Genomic DNA, 20,996 nt, shown 5'->3' on the forward strand with positions numbered 1-20,996 from the left:
TTGGGCAGCAGACCGAGAGAGGTACAAAGAAGAAATACATGTCATATCATGTCCTGACTGCCACTTTGCATACATTCATGGAGCACTGTGTGATGTGATGAAGCCTACATACTGTAGAATGATTACATTAAGCTATAGAGTATGTCTAGTACCTCACATGTGCCTCTTACTGCCTTTTATCATCATCATGGCTCCTGGCCCTAGCTTATGGCAGGCAGGACCGTATCCATTGCTTCCTGATGTGAGGAATTATGTTGGTTGTGTAGGTACATTCTAGCCATCTCAGGGGAGGATAGAGTAAGTATGGTCAAAGAATCCCTCTGGTGGTTCATTATACCAAATTGGACAACTGAGAGGCTTAAATCCTTGAAAAGCCCACTGAGTATTTCTATTTTATCACTCTAGTAAGTTATTGGGCATAGAACATACCTAGAGTCTCATAATATTTCTATTTTACACTGCTCCCCAATGCCTTTAATTCACCTGATCTACCAATGCCTGTGTCTGCAACAAGATTTTCCATAATCAGAGGAACTGAGCCCTTTCTAGGGACTTCAGTCATGTCCTCCTGCAATTATTTTACCTTCTCTGACCGTTGGAACAGTGTTTACTTCATCAGGAATTCATTTCATCACAGCCATTATGGTCTGCATGTTGTGTTTTCAATTCCTCATGCTTCAGGGCTTGTTTTGTAAAGACATGCTTTGGGAAATCTATGAAACAAAAATGTTTTGTGACATAAGTCTCTGGCACTTTCAACTTTCACTTCCCATCATTAACTTTCTTTTCACTTCCCATAATTAACTTTACTAATCTTTCTCAATAATGTTTAAATATTTGATTAAAAGTTAACTATATCATTTCCTCCCCTTCCTTTTCTCCCTCTAATTCTTCTCATGTCCTCTCCCACCAACCCTCCAAGGTGGTACCCCTTGCTTCCTCTATAATTCATGGCCTCTTTTCCTTTGATTATTGATATAAATATATACATGCACATATAAACAAATAAATACAACCTTTAGAGTCTATATATTGATTTCGGGACTTTCTATTTATAACCTTCATCCTTGGAAAAGACTAACTTCTTTTTTCAGATTTGACTGTAGGTAGTTGTCTTGAGATGGGACCCCTTGAGATTTCCCCTTCCACATCAGCATGTCTATTAGGAATATCATTGTGGGACCCCTTGAGATTTCCCCTTCCACATCAGCATGTCTATTAGGAATATCATTGTTTGAGTTTCCTTTAGGCAGCCATATTGTTGCAATATTGTAGTTGTAGCTTCTCAGTCTTTCTGGAAGAGACAATTCAAAGCAGACTTTCCAGTCCTTTGGCTCCCTTTGAAATGTTTCTTGAGTGTTAGGAACAGAAATTGTGCTATTGCTGTACCTGTTGGGTCTGGGCAGCTTACCATCAGTTGTTTTCTGTTTGTTGACCACACAATTTTGAGTTACAGATTTTGAGTTATAGTCTTCACCTACTGCAAAAGACGTGCTTTTTTTAATGAAGAGCAAGAGCCACATTTATCTGTGGGATTAGGATAAATATTTATAATGTAGCTGGAAACTATACCTGTCTAGTAAAGGGGTGATAGTGGCTTTCTTCTAAGATTCATGACCTCACTATACACAGACTTCTAGTACCAGATTTCCCTCCTGTTAAGTGGACCTTAAATCCAGTTAGATAGTTATTGGTTACTAACAAGCTATGAGTGCCATTATAGCACCATTAGGAATATCTTGCTATGCTGGCCATTTTTTTTGTGCTCTTAAGCATCACAGTCCAGTAATACTATCAGTTGTTTCTCCCTTTGACATCTTTTACAGCCCCTTCTGGTACTATGAAAGCTGACACTCAATGACTATGCCTTCAGTTCTGATTCAGCCCAAATTGAATCGTATGTGTTATACATTATCTTTAGCACCAGGGATTTGTCTTTAATCCCTGAGAGACAACTAAGAGCAACAGCAATAACATACATGATTTTGGAAATTCCCTTGTCCTATCCTGATCTACAACTCAAAAGGAGGTTTCTCATACCTGCTGCTGGATTTTTGTTAAATGGTATATGGCTCTTGAAGGGATTATTATTAGTCCAAGTATGGATATATTTATACACACTTAGATGTGTTATATGTAATTTTAGGTAAATGTAAAATAATATACTTATGAGTTTTTCAAACATCCTTAGTGTTCTGTATTTCTCCTCCTACCTTCTCTCTAGTTTATTTCTCCTTCCTCCCTGCTTCCCAATTAAAGGGGCCCTTCCCATTTTCCCATGCTCTATGCCCCACTTCATATCACCCTGTATCCTGCTGTCCCCATCTCTAGAAGTCCCCAATATAATTTTTAAATTTTTGGTTTAAAATTATTATCTCTAATATAGAGACTGAAAAGTATTTATAATAGTTCAAAGGACAAGGTTTTGGTTTTTGTTGTTGTTGTTGTTTTTGTTGTTGTTGTTGTTTTCGAGACAGGGTTTCTCTTTGTAGCCCTGGCTGTGCTGGAACTCACTCTGTAGACCAGGCTGGCCTTGAACTCAGAATTCTGCCTGCCTCTGCCTCCCAAGTGCTGGGATTAAAGGCGTACACCACCTCTGTCTAGCAAGATTTTTTTTACTTTACTTTTTTTTTTTTTTTTTTTTGGTACTTTCTCTTCCATGTATGGCAAAGCAAAACAGACAATACTCACTGCAATTTCAATGATGAGGCAGAAAGAACTTGGAACATGTGCATTTACTATCAAAGAATTACACTGATATGCATTGCCCTTCAACTGACAATGCTGAACATGCACATTTTATTGATATTGCAAGAGCCCTCTTGTCCTCCGTGGCAACTCTCCTCTACAAATGTCTTTTGGTTTCCTTGCCTTTGCTTCCTCCATCAGACTGTCAGCCTTCATTTTTATGTTTTTGACCACTTCCAACACTTCCTTTGCCTACTTTCCAGTTTATAATTTTTTTTTTTTTTTGCCCACTTTGAGTTGGGAAACTGGATAACCATGCTTGTTAAAAATGTTGCCATAAGAAAATTCATTAAGCCCTGGCCCTAAGGGTTAAAAGTACATGCTTTTATAACCATGATGTTAACTTTGAAATATATTTTTTTTCTTATTTCTGACTGTGGATTGCTTTCCCAGGGGTGGAGGTCATAAAAAAGTCCACTAATAAATAAGAAGGCTGTTGATATAGCTTAAAGCAAAGCACATATCATTCTTCTTCTTAAAAATGACACAATAAAAGCCTTGTAATTTAAACCATGGTAATCATATTTGAGCTTATAATGGAAATAGAAGCCCAGTGGTTTCTTTCCAGACATGTCTACAAAAGGCTAGGCCTCCATGAGGAAGTAATGACTTTTCCTTTCTCTGTGTTTTCTGTGAAGAAAGTGCATTTCTATCTCTCTTTCCCATAAGAACACTGACTTCAGTGACTCCAAGTTTAGAGTGATAATCCAGCTGCTGCTGTGGTGGTTCCAAGCAAGTACCTTCAATTGTGAGGGATCTAGACATCAACAGTATCAAAAGCCACGGACTAAAAGCCAAGACATCTTCTTGTAATCGTTTGAAAGGACCTCAGACTAGAAACAAGGATAAGAATAAGACAGTCATGTCTACCAGTAAATTAATAATCATGGAAAGAACTATCTTTTCCAATAGGTACCTGCATTTAGCATCCTGATCCTGGAGGGGAACAACACTCTCTTTCTCAGCTGAAGTCTTTAGCTCTGGGGATGCTCAGTCTATCAGAAGTAAAGATATTGTTGGTGACTAGCGACTAGGGATCAGCCATGCAGAGACTATTCAACAACCTTCAGGACAGTTTGCATTAGTTCTCTGGAATGGGTACCCACGCTGTCTAACTTCTCTACCTGTCTACCTGTTCTTTGTTTCATATTCTCTCTCTCTCTCTCTCTCTCTCTCTCTCTCTCTCTCTCTCTCTCTCTCCCCTCTCATTTGTTAGTAAGAGAAATAGTTTTCTTCTAGCAGATAAGGTGTCAAATTTAGACCTGTTCTACAAATAAAGTCCTCATTAACCTCAGCCATACAGTGCTCACATTGGCTGCCTGTTCTCTGTAGTAGCTGCATAGCCCATTTCCTGTAACAAAGATTGATAGGATTTCTCTATAGTGTTGAACAGCACAAATAAGCCTTTTGGATAACTTATGCAATGAATAGTCAATTAATTAACCCATTTATTTTCCACTTTGAGAAATAAATTTTATATAAATAGGTTCTTTTACAAAGAAGAAATACATCATAGAGCTTTCATATTCTGAGTATGGTGGATCCCACCCTTATTCACTGGGAAATGGGTTCCAGCTCCATCATCCTGTTCATACCTATGCACTCACCTTTCAAAGCAGACTTTCAACTCTACTGTTGGTGCCTTTGCTTGCTTGCTTGTTTATTTGTTTGTTTGTTTGTTTGTTTGTTTTCTCATGTGGGAACCAGGCTCTTCAATAGAGCTTATACTTTGTTTAGAACTTCCTGGTCACAACACTTAAGAGGGCTGATGAGAATGTTGGTCCAGGACTTCGGGATTTTCATGCCAACATGCTTTACACGTATTTTTGCAGAGCAATCTTCTCTTCCATTCTGTCATCTTTTAATCTTGCTTTGTTAACCAGTTGAGAGCTATATGTCACAGAGGACTTGAATCTCTCCATCCTTGCTACCAGGATGTAGTTCTGCTGCCACCAACATGGTGATGGCATCCATAGCAGGCTGAATGTCTCCAGTAGCAGACCTCAGGATGTCAAACAGCAGCACACAAGCAGATTTATCAGCACCACCCCCTGAGCATGTCCTTAGAGATGGCTCAGCAAAGCTGGAGAGACAGATTCCAAGAGCTCACATGGTGTACTGCAGTGTATTTCTTACTGTATGCATCATCATCATCACCTTTCTGCAGAACCTTCATAAGTTCTTGTACCACATAGGATGGGTCTCTGGACTCAATATGTAGGATAGGATCTTCCTTCCATGTTTTTCTTTTCTTTTTTTTTTTAATTGGGTATTTATTTCATTTACCTTTCCAAGGCTATCCCAAAAGTCCCCACATGCTTCCCCACCCACTCTCCTACCCACCCACTCCCACTTCTTGGCCCTAGCCTTCCATGTTTTTCATTTCATTGTCATTTACTGTGTTGGATAAGGCACTGGTGATCTCTGATATAATTATATGCTTCCAAGCTTAGTATCCGCAATACAATCAAATGCCATCAGTAAAACCGAAGAAGAGTACTGGCCAGTAGTCACCTTTTCAACAGACTTCTTCACTGTTCACACTGTCCTACTCTTGGGTGTACATGCCACAGGAAGCAGACAGCAACAAGCACACCATCATGTTTGGAGCCAGGTATAGCACTGCTTGCTGGATGACTTCAATGAGTTCTGATTAAAATTCTGGGGGAGTGCATGGGTTTAAAAAAATTAACTACAGTGTGCTTAATTTGGGGCCATTGGAGTCAGAGTCTGCTCCATTTCATCCATAATGAGCTCTAATTTTCTGGATGTACCTCTAGCACCTTATCCAGAGTTGGGTGATCTGCTGCCTTGTACAGCTAGAATGTGTTCCATAGAGCTCCCCTATCTGCATATTCCTCTAGTCCAAAGTGGCTTAATCAATGTACGCATACTCCACAATGCCCAGTGTCTCCGAGTGCCTCAGCATCTTTGTCATGTGGCCTTTAAAATTTGATTACCCCTGCAATCTGTGTTCTACTGCCATGTGGTAGAAAATGTTTAACAATATTCCTGTAATATTTGGTTTTACTTCATTCATCCAAATCTCACAATTCTTCAGAAACCTGTATCCTCTGCTCTCTGGTGACATACTGAATGAAGCACGGGATCACACGTGTTGAGTCATGAGCAAAGGCATAGTTTTAGTTTCCCCTTGAGCTAAATTCTACAAATCACTCCTCAGCCCCACTCTTTTATTTTCCCTTGTCGAAACTTTTTGTTCGAACCACGATGTCACAGTTAGTCTTATAGCCGAGCTCTCACTCTATTTCAGCTCTTTCTTCCGTGTTTCGAACCTGTCCCATCTGGGTTTCTGGGCTGTTGATTCACCTCCTTTGTTTACTGTCTGGCTGGAATTTTCTCTTCTTGTTGAATTTATCTGCCTCCTGTAATTTGTCCTTAATCCCTTTGCCCTCTTGTGGCTTGTCCTTGAACTGTGCTATGCCCTCATTGACAGGTTTTGTGGCACCTTTCTTAAAGTTCTTATATAAACTTTTAGGTTCGCCTTCCTTAACAATTTTCCTTGGGATGTCTTTGAAGAGCAAGAATCAATGTTTATATGAAATATCTTCTCTTGTGATGTCTTTGGACTCTTTCTTCTGATTTTTTTTTCCACTTGACATCCATCATAGCAACTTGTACACAAGGGGCAGAGGCACGCAGAGTTAATTCATTCATTCCTTTACAAAAAAAAAAAAAAAGGCTATACTGGCATTCTGGCATTCCCTGTATTATCTATTACTGAGTAAAATACAAAACAAAATTTAGCAGCTATAAAGAATAAAAATTAATATCGCATAGTCTCTGTGAGTCGAGAATTCTAGTATTTCCCTTATTGATTTATAATCCTATGGAGAACATGATTTGATAAATTCTCAGCTGTGTTGTACTGCAATGGGTACTACCATAGGTAGACCCAGCCAGAGAGGAGTAGAATATAACATGGGCATGTGAGCTGAGTGTTCATAGAATGGCTAGGAGGTTCTTGGAAGTAAAGCAAATAGCCTTGGTGGTAGTGTGGCAGTGACGACCATGAGACTCTCGTATTCTGAGAACACAGAGTGTGATTGACCAAGGCACCAGACTCTGCCCTACAACCCATCACCGTGTTTGACCCAAAGCCATGGCTCCTAGGTACTGGTTATCTGGGCAGGGGAATTATATGAGGGGTACTCTTAGGTAATGTGGATACCACAGAGGAAAAGTTTGATAAAGACTCCCTGGTATGCCTACCACACTCTTCTCAGGACTAGTTGAAGTCTAACATGCTTCTGCCTGATCCCTGCTTCTGCCTCCCCTTTCTTTTATTTGAGATTTGTTGATGTCTAGCAACTCTCTCATTCTCAGCCAGCCTACACCCAATTTTCTTTCACAGATATCTTCTCTGACATATTCATTACACCATTAATATAGACTTGTTGTTGATTTACCAGTGAACCTGGACTAACACAAAGAAAGAAAGGCTCCTGCAGAAGTTTTTATTAAAGGCAATTTATTGAGAAAAGACATTAACTAGTTCTGCTAAGGATACATTGTTAAAATAGAAGTTTTGTTGGATGTATCACCACTTAAGTAATATATAGTCCTTTACCTGAGTCCATGCTTCTCTTGGATAATTCCAGCAGACCAACTTTTGTTACCCTTACTTAAAATGTAACATGACAAATTTTTTCTAGATAATCAACATCTAAGCAGATGTTTATAGTAACTAGTTCTAGAATATTGGAAAAATTCATATATATGTACATATAAATTGAGAACATAATTATTAAAACAAAAGGTTAAAATATTAGAGTGTTATAACAAAATAGTACATAGATTGACATGACTATTGACATACTACATCAACATATTCACTCATCATTTAATGGCAAAATATTTTCTAAGAGCTGTATCACTGAGTGACTTGTCATATGTGTTGGAATTCAGATCCAAGAAAAACAGTTGAGGAGCTTTTTTACAAACCAAAGCAGACATGGCCTCCAGATTTTCCCAGCATCCCTCAGTCCCTACCTGTTAGTGGGCATGGAGGGCAGACCCAGCCCTCTATCCTGAACTTTCTAGCTCAAGGATTGGGCTTCTCCTCCCCTAGAAAGTCTTTCCTATATAATCCAGAGATTTTTGGTCTCCTCTCTCTCTCCCCCTCTTCATTTTCTCTCTGTGTCTGTGTGAGCATGCTCTTTCTCTCCTTTTCTTCCTCCTCCACTCTGTTTCTCTCCTCATGGTGACTTCCCTGGCCGCATTCCTTGAGACTAGTAAACCCACCAGAGATTGACTTTGGCTTCCCAATAAACTTGCCTTCATATATTTTAATTTGGCTTGAATTGGCTCATTTTAGCAGCAGAAAATAACTTGTCAATATATAAATATTATGGGATGTGTTTACACAAATGTAGATATTGCTTAGCATCATATAGCAAATGTAGATCAATCACTTATTATGGCCTCTGCTACAGTGGAGTGATATGACAACTAGAAACATTTGGACTAGCTGTTTTAAAGTAAACTTTTATGAGTATGGTCTAATACAGTATGACTATGTAAACAAGTAACATATTTCTTTTTTCATGAAATGTCCATACTGTTCTCTATATTGGCTACACTTTTAAATTCACACTAAGAACTTGCATGCCTTCTCTGAATCCTTGCCAACCTTTATGACTTTCATTGTTTTGATAATCACAATTTGTAATACGGGGAAGTGATATCTTTGTGAATATTTGAACTTGTTCTTCAACATTCCTTTTGGCTAGTTTTGAGAAATGTCAGAGAAGACAAATTGCCCATTTCTAAAATAGGTTACATGTTCCTTGCTAATGTGTTTCTATGGTTCCTTCTATTTTGAATATCAACCCCTTTTCAGTTCTATAGCTTACTGAGACTACCTTCCATTTGGTATGACATTGCTTCATTCCATCAATTGCTTCTTTTGCTACACAGGAGCCCTTTAACTTGAGAAAATGCCATTTGTCTGCTTTTGCTTTGTTTCCTGGACTTTTTGTGGTCTGTGCCAGAATTCTTTCCCTTGCTAACATCCTGAGTCATTTCCCTTGTTTTTCTTCAATAGTTTTATGTCTTCCATGAGCCTTTAATCTACTTTCAGTTGAATTTTGTAACTGATGAAAACGGGGAGTCTAATTTTACTCTTCTGCAAACAGACATCCAATAGTTGGACAATGCTTAGTGAGAAGACTGCCTTTTGTTTAATGAATGTTGATAGTACCTTCTGAACTCTCTAGTAATTCAGATGAGTATTTTAAATCCCAAACCTTGGTGGTTTGATCAGTTCCATTTTGAATCAAAGTAACATATTTCTTATCAGTAGCAAAGATTATGCACTATTTATAATGGCATCTATTAAACTTTAATGCAATTGAGAGAAGAGAATATCACCACACATGTGAGACTAGCACACTGTACTAGATGTTATGACAGCGATGCTAACACAAGACAATGGGAATATTTCAGCTCCCTCACAGCATTACAGGACCACTGTTGTACATGTGACCTCTAGTTGACAGATACATTGTTACACAGAGCAAGATTCTTTAGTCAAACTGATAGCATTGGAGCTCATACTAGGTGATTATTCCATTAGTTCTCTTTGCTTTCTTGTTTTCTTTTGGTGCACATGTGCCACAGGATAAGAAGAGACGCATTCCATAATTACTTCCAGTGGATGGCATAAATATAACTGTCATGGATACTAACCCTAGCTGAGAGAGAATTGTTTTTATCTCCCTACAGTGAAGGGGGTAATTTGTTCAGTGATAGCAAAATTTGTCACTCCTGTAATGTGGGGGTTTATAGAGTTCACGTGAGGAGAAGAGGACTTGTCTTAGACCTCATTCAGAATCAAGGAAATCTGGACCCAATAGTTCACAAAGTCATAATTATGAGAGTGAACAGCTCTAGTCATCGGGGTTCCTACTCATCAGGATCAGCAAGAACAGAGATGTGACTTGAGCTCCCTGGGACTAAACCACCAATCAAAGGAAACACATGGTAGGACTAGTGTCTCTAGTTGCATATGTAGCAGAGGATAGCCTAGTTGGCTATCAATGGGAGGAGAGACCCTTGGTCTTGTGAAGATTCTATGCCCCGGTCTAGGGGAATGCCAGGGCCAGGAAGTGGGAGTGGGTGGGTTGCGGAACAGCAGGGGCAAAGGGGGGTGGATAGGGGATTTTTGAAGTGGAAACTAGGAAAGAGGATAGTATTTGAAATGTAAATGAAGAATATATATATATATATATATATATATATGTATATGTATATATATATATATAAAGTTGAGTACATCTTATGTACATGAAGCACCATATATTTCTAGAGAGATAAGAACTGAGGCATAAGGCATTGCTACAGAAAACACTGCATTGATCATGCATGGCCAGGCCAGGCTTGACAGCACTGAAGTTTGATCTCATAATGCCTATATGTTATTTCCTTTGTCAAATATATTCGTAATCTCTGTGCACATAACCGATAAATGTGCACATGTCTTTGTTTCTCTCAAATCAGTTCCCAGTCATTCTTACGTACTCATCATCGCACTCCCTTGTCACTGGGTTTGGTTTGACTTGGAAAGGGTAAGAAAAGCAAAAAACAAGCACCCCACCTTCCATCCCGAAGCTCTGCTTCTCTGTCATGGAGGTATCATTTGGAATGGTCACATCTTCATAATTCAACCTTCTACAGAAGTGGTTCTGCCTTATGGTTGCCTACCTTAACTTCAGTCCTCCAGACAGCTCATTGGTCTTTTAATCCTCCATGATTAGCAGCTTCCTGCTGTTCCTAGCCTCTGAATTATTCCATTGTCCCTTGTTTGCTCTATGTATCAAACAGCCCAATGTTACATCAACTCTGACTTAAGTGTCCAAGGTAGGCTCTGCTTCCTCAAGTCAATTCAAACTGAATGAGACAATCTCCCCAGTTTCTTAAACCCTAATAACTGAATGCCAGAGATGTATGTGATGTCATTATACAGACCTTTATATAATGACATGAAAGTTAACCAATCACCTGATGCAGATAATTTATAACTTCATTTTCGCCAGCTAATAAAAAGCAGGAATACCTAAGCTCAACACATCTGAGGATTAGTCCTCCATTCTTGGTGTGATATAAGAGGCACTAGTCAAACGGTAGAAATAACACAGAGGGAATATGACTTCAAGCCACTAAGCTTAATCATGGAATCTGTTTTAGTTCCATTTAATGAACAGAATAATCTCAAACTTTTAAATAAATTTCCTTTGGCTCTTCTGTCTCCTTAAAGGAGGTATGCTCTGACTCTTTGTGCCATGCCTTTACCAGAAGCTTGCTCTCTTAGCCAAGGCATACTTCTTGCTTTTTTCCTGGCACTGTATGGGCCAACCTTTCCTCGTGTCTCCCCTTTTCCTCTTACACAATACCAAATGATTGTATATGAGTGTGCCCAAATCTTGTCAGGACAGGAGCTGGCATTTGGAGGACACTGTCACCACATGCACTTACCATTTTTTTTCAAGTCACAGACCTATCATGGGATCTATAATCATTTTTACTGGAAAAAAGAATACATAATTGAAAAATCCCAAAGCAGAGGTAAGAAAAGGGGAGCTTGAACTCTCCACAGGAAGTGACCTAATTAGGGAGACCACAGACTGCAAAACCCAGTTTCTCATAGACCAGTTGTATGACAGAACACATTATTCTACCCTTGAATCTCTGTTCCTTCATTATAAAATCAAGAAAATAGTATGTACTTCATAAACTGTAGGGAGAATCAAATGAGTGTATTCCTACAAATTATTTTTAAAGCACTTGGCCCTATAAGAAGGCCTCAGCAGAGATATATTCCAGGAAACACACACAACACACACACACACACACACACACACACGCGTGCGCGTGCACACGCGCGCGCGCAGGCAGGCATTCACATATACACAACTCTTCTGAGAACCATAGGATTGGCTGACAAAGTAGAAAACCCCAAAACAACAAGAATAACAAAGCCCACTGTCACTTTTAATGCCATTACCTAGAATGCAAAAAAGATTATATTTTTATATAAGTACATAATATAATATGATTCTGAAAAACAAAATATGCTTCCATGGGGACCATGAAAGTGGGTTTGGATTTGCATTTAAATATATAAGTCACATATAGAAAAGTTATAATCTGTAATGTTATCGGTTTTCTTTGGAAGAAAAATTGTCCTTGAGACAGCTGCATCTGCAGACCCCTTGTTAAATGTCAAAATTCCACAGCAATTATGTTATTATAAGGTAAAATGGATGATGTCAAATGTGCTTGCTTCCTGAAGCACTGTTTAATCTACTTCAATAACCTTTTTAAAGATTAAGTTGAAAATCTGTATTTTAGTGCAAGTCTGTTTCAGAAATCTTAGATAATTTAAAGTTGCCACATCATTCTGTTAAAGGTTAAATTTCACCAAATATTAAAAAAAAAAAAATGTTGCCATCACAACCTAGTAAACTTGAATGTTCCAATGTTCTATTAAATCCCTAAACTATTAACTTCTCTCTTGAAGTACAACATTCAGAGCCGTACTCTTCCCAGAACACATTTTCTGATGAATGACACCACTCAGGCACTTAGGGCCCAGTGAAATGTATCCCCATGTGGGTGACTTCATGCAAGAAAGAAGTCTCACTCAGAAGCTTTGGGAGTTCTCCTGAGATTCACATCAGCAGCTCAGCCTGCAGAAGGTGACCTGGGAACAGACATTCTTTACAAGGGCCCTAGCAGACTTTTGTTGACATTTCTCTGCTATAACCTCTTGTATTTATATGATTGTTCATAATGATCATTTATAGATACAGGATGTGGCTTTGAAATTAAGAGAAAGTGAGTCACTAAAAAAAAATAAAGTATTAAAAATTCATTTACTTTTTTTAAAAAATGGGCTCTCATGTTGCTTTAGGCTGACCTTGAACTCACTATGTAACCTATGTAAACAAGGATGGCATTGAATTTTTGATCCAACTGTATCAACCTCCCAAGTGTGTGGTTGGTTGTATGATGCTGCAGTTGAAACCCAGGGCTTTGTGCATGCTAGGCACACATTCCATAAACTGAGCATATTGCCAACCCCTCTTTTTATTATTTTTTTACCAAAAGATACCATGGTCATTAATTTTGGTACCCAATAGCTCTTACTACCTATGTGGCCTTGAATGAATTGTTAAGTATTTCTGAGCTTTAATTTCCTCCTCTTCCATAGTGAACAAGGCCAAAATGACATGGAAAATAATTTAAGCTTTGGGGAAAATGCCTGACTCATCAAATACTCTCTCTCTCTCTCTCTCTCTCTCTCTCTCTCTCTCTCTCTCTCTCTCTCTCTTTTTTTTTTTTTTTTTTACTCTTAGAAACATCTTTTTGTGGGGCCAGCAAAAGGCTCAGCAGGTAAAGGTACTTAATGGCAAGCCTGAAGATCAGAGCTTATTCCCTGGCTCACAAGAAGGAAAGAAAGACCCCTTGCTCGATAAATAAACTGTAATAAAAACTCTTTAAAGCCACCTATTTCTGTATTTATTATTGTTTTTCATAGACAACCATCTCTTTCCCCATACAACTGCAATGCAAGAAAAACACTACTGAAGTGATGTCATCCAATAAAACTCCATTGACAATCACTTAACTTCTGGCAGAATGAAGCAGACATTGATTTAGTGCATCGCAATAGTTCCACTTATGAGTATTACCTAAAATAATAAACACTTTTTTGTGCCCCTACAATATGTAAAGTAGTTCACTAACTGCATTCTGCCACAACAAAGAGCAGTTTAGGCTCAGTTCCCACATTTTTAAGGAGCATGAAAAGCTTCGAGCCTCCACTCTACCTTCATGGTTCAACTCAAGTTTAAGTTGAATCTAAAGCAAGGTGCTTACAAAAATTCTATGACTATAATTTTTAAAAATTCAGAATTCCTCACAAATGTACTTTTTATCTACCCCCAAAGGTCTGGGAAAATTTGTATATCTTGTGTGTCCAACAGCAGACTCCCAGAGCTTCCAGAAGACAAAACAAAATAAAACGTAATAATGAGACTGGATCTAAAACATGAATTGACAATGGTTTTGGTGATTATTTGAGTAAGTTATGCTTCTTGGAAAGGTACTTTCACATTTCAATGGTTACTTGGCTTCAAGATGCTTTTGATAACTGAATGACAACTTAGAAATAGCTATATATTACTAATAATCACCCTACACAACCTTTGGGGTCTAAAACCCGGGATCATCTGTGAAAACAAAATTAGTCTTTAAGGCTACAGAAAAACAGCAACAAATACAACCAATGCCACAGGTAAAATGTAGCCAAAAACACTTTCCAGAAAGATGTTTCTTTTTTATTAGATCTTTTCTTTATATACATTTCAAATTTCAAATGCTACCCTGAAAGATCCCTATACCCTCCCCCCACCCTGCTCCCCTACCCACCCACTCCCACTTCTTGGCCCTGCCATTCCCCTATACTGGGGCATATAAAGTTTGCAATACCAAGGGGCCTCTCTTCCCAGTGATGGTTCAACATCCTTAATCATCAGGGAAATGCAAATCAAAACAACCTTGAGATCCCACCTCACACTAGTCAGAATGGCTAAGATCAAAAATTCAGGTGACAGCAGATGCTGTCAAGGATGTGGAGAAAGAGGAACACTCCTTCATTGCTGGTGGGATTGCAGGCTTGTACAACCACTCTGGAAGTCAGTCTGGAGGGTCCTCAGAAGATTGGACATAGTACTACAGGAGGATCCAGCAATACCTCTCCTGGGCATATAGCCAGAAGATGCTCCAACTTGTAATAAGGACACATGCTCCACTATGTTCATAGCAGCCTTATTTATAATAGCGAGAAGCTGGAAAGAACCCAGATGTCCCTCAACAGAAGAATGGATACATAAAATGTGGTACATTTACACAATGGAGTACTACTAGGCTATTAAAAACAATGAATTTATGAAATTCTTGGACAAATGGATGTATCTGCAGGATATCATCCTGAGTGAGGTAACCCAATCACAAAAGAAGTCATTAGATATGCACCCACTGATAAGTGGATATTAGCCCAGAAACATAGAACACCCAAGAAGATGTTTCAAACTGGTGTTCTAAAATGAAAATACAGATACTGTGTTGAGAAAGAAATTCCCAGACAAAGGAAGATGCGATTTACCTAAAGGTGTAAAAGAAAAAAATACATTGAAAAATATATGGTCCTATCTATACAGGACACAGACATCTTACTTAGTGATGGTCCCTTAGAAACTAAGTTATTTAAAAATATTTGTCCTTGATCCTTCTCCCTGGAAGATAATGGGGTCATTCACATGCTTATGTGTACAGATACTATTGTCACTTGTGGTTTTGACAGCATCAAAAACCATAAGGAGACCAGCAGTCTCAACTAACCTGGATCCCTAGGAGCTCTCATAGACTGAGCCACCAATCAGGAGCATACTCTGGCTGATCCACAGCCCCTGACACATATATAGCAGAGGAATGCCTGGTGTGGCCTCAGAGGGAGAAGATATGCCTAATCCTTGAGAGACTTGAGGCCCCAGGGAAGGGGGAGGCCTGTTCTGGGGGAAGCACATTCTCAGAGACAAGGGGGAAGAAAGGTAGGGGGCAATGGCTAGAGTGTAAATAATAATAAATAAAAGCCAACATTTTCCCAATGAAAGCTACACAGAACACTGTGGTATACAGTATCAGTCAATGGCCATTACTTATACCATTATCTCATAGTTCCCAGTTAGTGATTTTTCTTGAATAATCTTTATGCTAAGTACACTCTACAAAATACATGTATGTTGCTATGGCCTTTCTTTCTTCAGTTACTGCTATATGTTGACAATTAGCATACATCATGGATGTCAAGAGATAATACCACTGGACCTGCAGCTAAAATGATTCAGTAAGGTCTCAGGTCCCAGCCTCTGGAATTTCAATGTCTTTACTATGTAATGGCATGTTTTTGAGAAAGAAAAAAAAAGATGGTGTAAATATTAAAGCACAGAGGCTGTAGGCATTTGCTTTAGAGAAAATTATCAAGGAAACCATGAGAATCACCAGGTCATGTGAAGCACTTGACTGACAAAGGAACCAGAAATAAAAGACTAAGTGGACTAACTTTCAAACAAACCCAAGGAGTGGGTTAAAGGGAATCTGAAGGAAGTGTAGGATTAGGATCAGATTCCAGTGACTTCAACCTGATTTATTTGCCACAAATTTAACTCTAGTTGTGGCTGGATCACAATCTTGGGTGAAGCACCAGCATAGAGGTTTTAAAAAGTCAATCAATGTTTAATCATAAAAGGACTCTCTCAGTATAAGTTTGAGAGCCTGAATTTATTCTTTCCCATGCATAATGAAAGTAATATTTGTAACCCATGAAATAACAGTAAGGATACTTGTGTTTTAGAAATGAAATCGATGGTAGAGCATCACGTCTTTTAGAAAAGATGCTGGGCATGATCCAGGTGGAGTGGCCAAAGTCAGGTTTGTCTCAGATTTATCTCATTGGAGAGAAGATATCAGAGCAGGTAAAAGTAAGACCCCCTGGTGCGTGCTAGCTGTCCCTTGACCCTCTGCTCTCAGTCATATCTTCCCATCCAGGTCTAAGGTACATTTTCTTCAAACTAATTCCATCACTACTCTGAGAATAGGCACAGACCCCATGAGTGGAACAAAAGACACTTGAAATGTCAGGTCCCATGTAAAGGTTACTCAGCAGGGACATATCTTACTCCAGCATGCCCCGCCTTGCTTGACAGGAGAATTGAAAAGGTTGCCAGTGTCTGTTAGACAATTGTACTGGAAAGGTCCTTTTATCTCTTTTAGCTACAGGATCACAGGAAGCTGAAGGTCTGGCTTTTCAGTAGAAGATGAAGGTCCACTTCATCTTAAGTATAAAACGCAGAGGATCATAGTACCAAATAGGAACACACAGATCCATTGCAAGTCATTGTATTTCCCAGAGGGAATTTTCCAGGCATAATTGTTAGGAGAATTCTCTGAGTCATGGGGGACCTTCCTTTGATACCGAAACCTCTGGTCCTTTAACACTCAAGGACAGGAGTCTTAACACATTCCTGTAGTCAAAACAGCGACATTCAGGGATATCCTGTTAGTGTTACGGGTAAAATCAGCCGAACTTTCTGCAATTACTTTCAGCCATCGCAATGATGGAAGTATGCCTGGAAGATGACACAGCATGTGAGAATCTGTTACAACAAATGCCCTCGAAAAGGACTCCTGCAACATCCTTGCAGGAAGAGTGACTTCAGTGGTCCTGTGGTTCTGACTGTTTTGCTGATGAGAATGATGAACGTGTCCATTCAGGAAAGTCAGTGGATTCATCAGGTTAATCCAACTCCAAGTCCTTAGGATCCGCTGTCATTAGCTTGAGTAATAGCCCTAGTGTCTGTAAGTGAAAACAGTCCTTTACATGAATAATCACTTCAGTGAACAAGCAAAGGTTAAGGAGAGAGATCAGAGATTCCATTTCAGAGTGGGAGTTAGCCTTAGCTTCTGCTCACTTTAACTAATACATATTAAAGAGGATTTTACAATTTTTATGTGCTGCGAAAACTCAGTGTCATTGTCAAGCAAGATTTATGACTGGAAAATGAGGAAATTCTCTAAATAAATTTTTTTTAAAGAATTGTTCAGCATAATGAAGTCTCCTTCTCTTTAACCATTTTAAAATTAATGATTCCACAAATCACAAGGACAAAAATAATTAGAAATTTAACTTAAAAAAACAAATCTAAAGGCAAAAGGGATACCCATTGAGATTGAGGTCTTAAATCGTTCTAAGAAACATTCAACATAACTAACATAAAGAAATTGAATCTGAGAGGCTATCATTTAAACAGGAGTATTTTTTATGGCAAATAGCCCTGTCATCATATGTCCTTATAGTGAGTTTAGAAACTAAAGTATCAGACTGTACATGGAAATTAACCATAGCTCATAAATAATGACATAAAGTAGATGCATACAGAATAGTTTCTATGTAAATGCTGACTTGCAACTGGCACTAAATTATTTTAAAATGTGTAATATAAAGGAATATATGCATATGGCTGATGTAAAAAGCCTTTATCATCGATTGGTTTAATAGTCTCGGTGAGTTCAGAATTATCCCCTTCTTTGGATCACACCCAAAAAATTTACAATGGTGAGAGAGGCAGGTGCAGCTTACATCTGAGAACAATGGAAACACATGGTTTAAACAAGACAGGAGAATGGTCAAGGCCTTCTTCACCAGGGTAGATAGTGCAGCATCTGGCCCTTGACATCCACAGCACTTCTACTGTGAGAGTTTTCCACTTCTTGAAAGAACCACAGCTCCAGACACTTGCTGGATATGTTCTTTTCTTGGAGCAGACAGGCCTTTCTTTCTATGTTTGATTCTACTTCAAGGGATCTGTGCCTTGGCTTTATATATGTACATCAATATGATTGAGTTCTTCAGTATTTTGAATGCCTCACATTTTTATTTTGGAAACTGTATGCTAGCCAACTTCATATAAAAGTTTAGTCTAACTCCAATATCATTTTAGAATGGATTTGCTACAACATTATTAAAAGATTTAACCAATAAGGCCTTGTTTATAGTTAAAATAACCCCTAGCAAACAAAAGAAATATTGAGCCTTCTGCAAAATAGTTCAGTTACTATTATGAACTATGTCCACAGAAGATTTCACAGTTCTTGTGCCAAAATGTTTGAAGTCTTATGCTGTTGTTTTGGATATGTCATCAACTTTAAGGACTTTTGAAAACAGCTTAAAAAATAAAATAAGCCGGGCGTGGTGGCGCACACCTTTAGTCCCAGCACTCGGGAGGCAGAGGCAGGCGGATTTCTGAGTTCGAGGCCAGCCTGGTCTACAAAGTGAGTGCCAGGACAGCCAGGGCTACACAGAGAAACCCTGTCTCGAAAAACCAAAAAAATAAATAAATAAATAAAATAAAATCCACATACTTCCTAGTTAAATTATCAAGTTGGTTTTCCATGTAATTTGTAGCTCAAAGCACATATTACAATAACACATTTTGAAATTCATCTCAAAAAGATCTAATTTATATTTTACCTTCTTCTACAACAACTATACATTAGAATAAAGATACGTGTTGTTAAGAGCAGGAGAAATGCTCACTGTGTCAGAGTGATTGGTGCCCCTGAGAAAAACTGGTGTTCTGTCCCCGTCACCTGTGCAGGATGGCTCACAACTCCCTAGCTCCAAAGGACTCAAAACCCTCTGCTGGCATCTATGGACAACTACACTCATGTGCATATACCCCCACACAGATACACACCAATAATCATAAAACAAAAATAAACAAACATTTAAATTAATTTTTATTTTTGTGCTCAGTCACAATGAAATGGCTAGTAACAAATTCTCTCTTTATAGCCAGTGTATTAAGAAGGTAAGTTCTCTTTCTCATCGGGCAGGGGGCTAGATTGGGAAACATAGAGTGGAGGAGTGTAGTTTCTGCAACATTTAGAGCAGTGAGCCTGGGAACTATCATGCATTTCCTTAGCACCATGCATTAAATGTAAGCAATATACGAGAGGAGACCTTAAGCAGAATTTATCAGTTTTGCTGATTTGAGTAGGCATGGATAAGTGCAGCAAGGATGTGTTGATTACAATTGTATCCTCTCAAGGGTAGTCATATACCCAGCTACATACAAGTATAATAGTATTTCATGAAAAGATAATTGCCAGGGAATTAATACATATGTCAGAGACATAAACTATATGCACAGCTCTTCTCTTATCATTGTGACCAGTACATGATAAGAGTCAGCTTAAAGGAAAAGGGATTCATGTTGGTCATGGCTGAGAACATACAGTGACAGGAGGGACTCAAAGCCCTGATGATAAGAGCATGAGCTACATATTCACACTCAGTCAGAATAGACTGGATAAGAGAGAGGAAAGGGGAAGTAAAACAGAGAGCAACCTATATCTCTCTGTGTGTCATGACTGAGCATACCATATGTCTAGCCTGTCACACTTATAATACCATCCTCCCTGCCAGGATGGACTACACACACTCTCAAACTGTGAAGCAAGATAGACCCTCCCCTCCCTAAGTTTCTGTAGTAAGACTTTTGTCACTATAATGAGAAAATAACTAGCATAGAAGCCAGGATTTAAAAAGTAATGCTCATGAAGGTGAAATTATTAATCCCCCAAATAGAAAATAATGACACACAGAGAAAAAAAATCTGATGAGCTTATGTACTACTATATCAGTAACTATACTAATAGTAAATGGCCTAAACACTTGGTTAAAAGGCAGAAGTATCCGGGTTTGGTGACTGTATATGGGATGGATTCCCAGGTGGGGCAGTCTCCAGATGGCCTTTCCTTCAGTGTCTGCTCCACACTTTGTCTCCATATTTTCTCCTGTGAGTATTTTGTTCCCCCTTCTAAGAAACACTGAACCATCCACACTTTGGTCTTCCTTCTTCTTGAGCTTCATGTGGTCTGTGAATTGTATCTCGGGTATGGGTATTCCAAACTTTTGGGCTAATATCCACTTATCAGTGAGTGCATACCATATTTGCTCTTTTGTGATTGGGTTACCTCACTCAGGATGATATTTTCAAGTTCCATCCATTTGCCTATGAAGTTCACGAAGTCATTGTTTTTAATAGCTGAGCAGTATTCCATTGCTCCTGGGTACGGGACTACTAACCAAATAGTATACATGGAGGAACCCATGGCTCTGGCCTCATATGTAACAGAGGATGGCCTTGTTGGACAACAGTGGGAGGAATGGCTCTTGGATCTGAGGGGGTTCAATGCCCCAGTGTAGGGGAATGCCAGGGCTGGAAGATGGGAGTGGGTGGCTGGGTGGAGAAGCACTCTCATAGAGGCAGGGGAATGGAATAGGGGGATTCCAGAGGAGAGACCCAGGAAAGGGGATAACATTTGAAATGTAAATGAAGAAAATATACAATGAAAGAAAAAAAGGAAGAAGTATATAGTAAAAGCAATAAACTATAGTCTAGCTATAATATACATATTTTATTTATATTAAATATGTATGTTCACTTTTATTTTCTTTTCATTATTCTTAAATGAGACATTATATGCACACCTGTAAGATTGGGAGTATAATAAAAAAGTTCCCAAGTCCCATTTACACACATGAGCTTTAAGATACAGCCCTTTCCTTCCTTCCTTCCTTCCTTCCTTCCTTCCTTCCT

The 20,996-nt window shown here is 38.8% G+C and overlaps 1 pseudogene; it reads right to left on the reverse strand.

Annotated features, from left to right (window-relative positions):
• Nucleotides 1-4,440: 4,440 nt before the first annotated feature.
• LOC110306538 overlaps nucleotides 4,441-20,996 on the reverse strand; it is a 148,554-nt pseudogene continuing 131,998 nt past the window's right edge.

This window comes from Mus caroli, chromosome 12 (assembly GCF_900094665.2).
Source record: "Mus caroli chromosome 12, CAROLI_EIJ_v1.1, whole genome shotgun sequence".
Classification (NCBI taxonomy): Eukaryota; Metazoa; Chordata; class Mammalia; order Rodentia; family Muridae; genus Mus; species Mus caroli.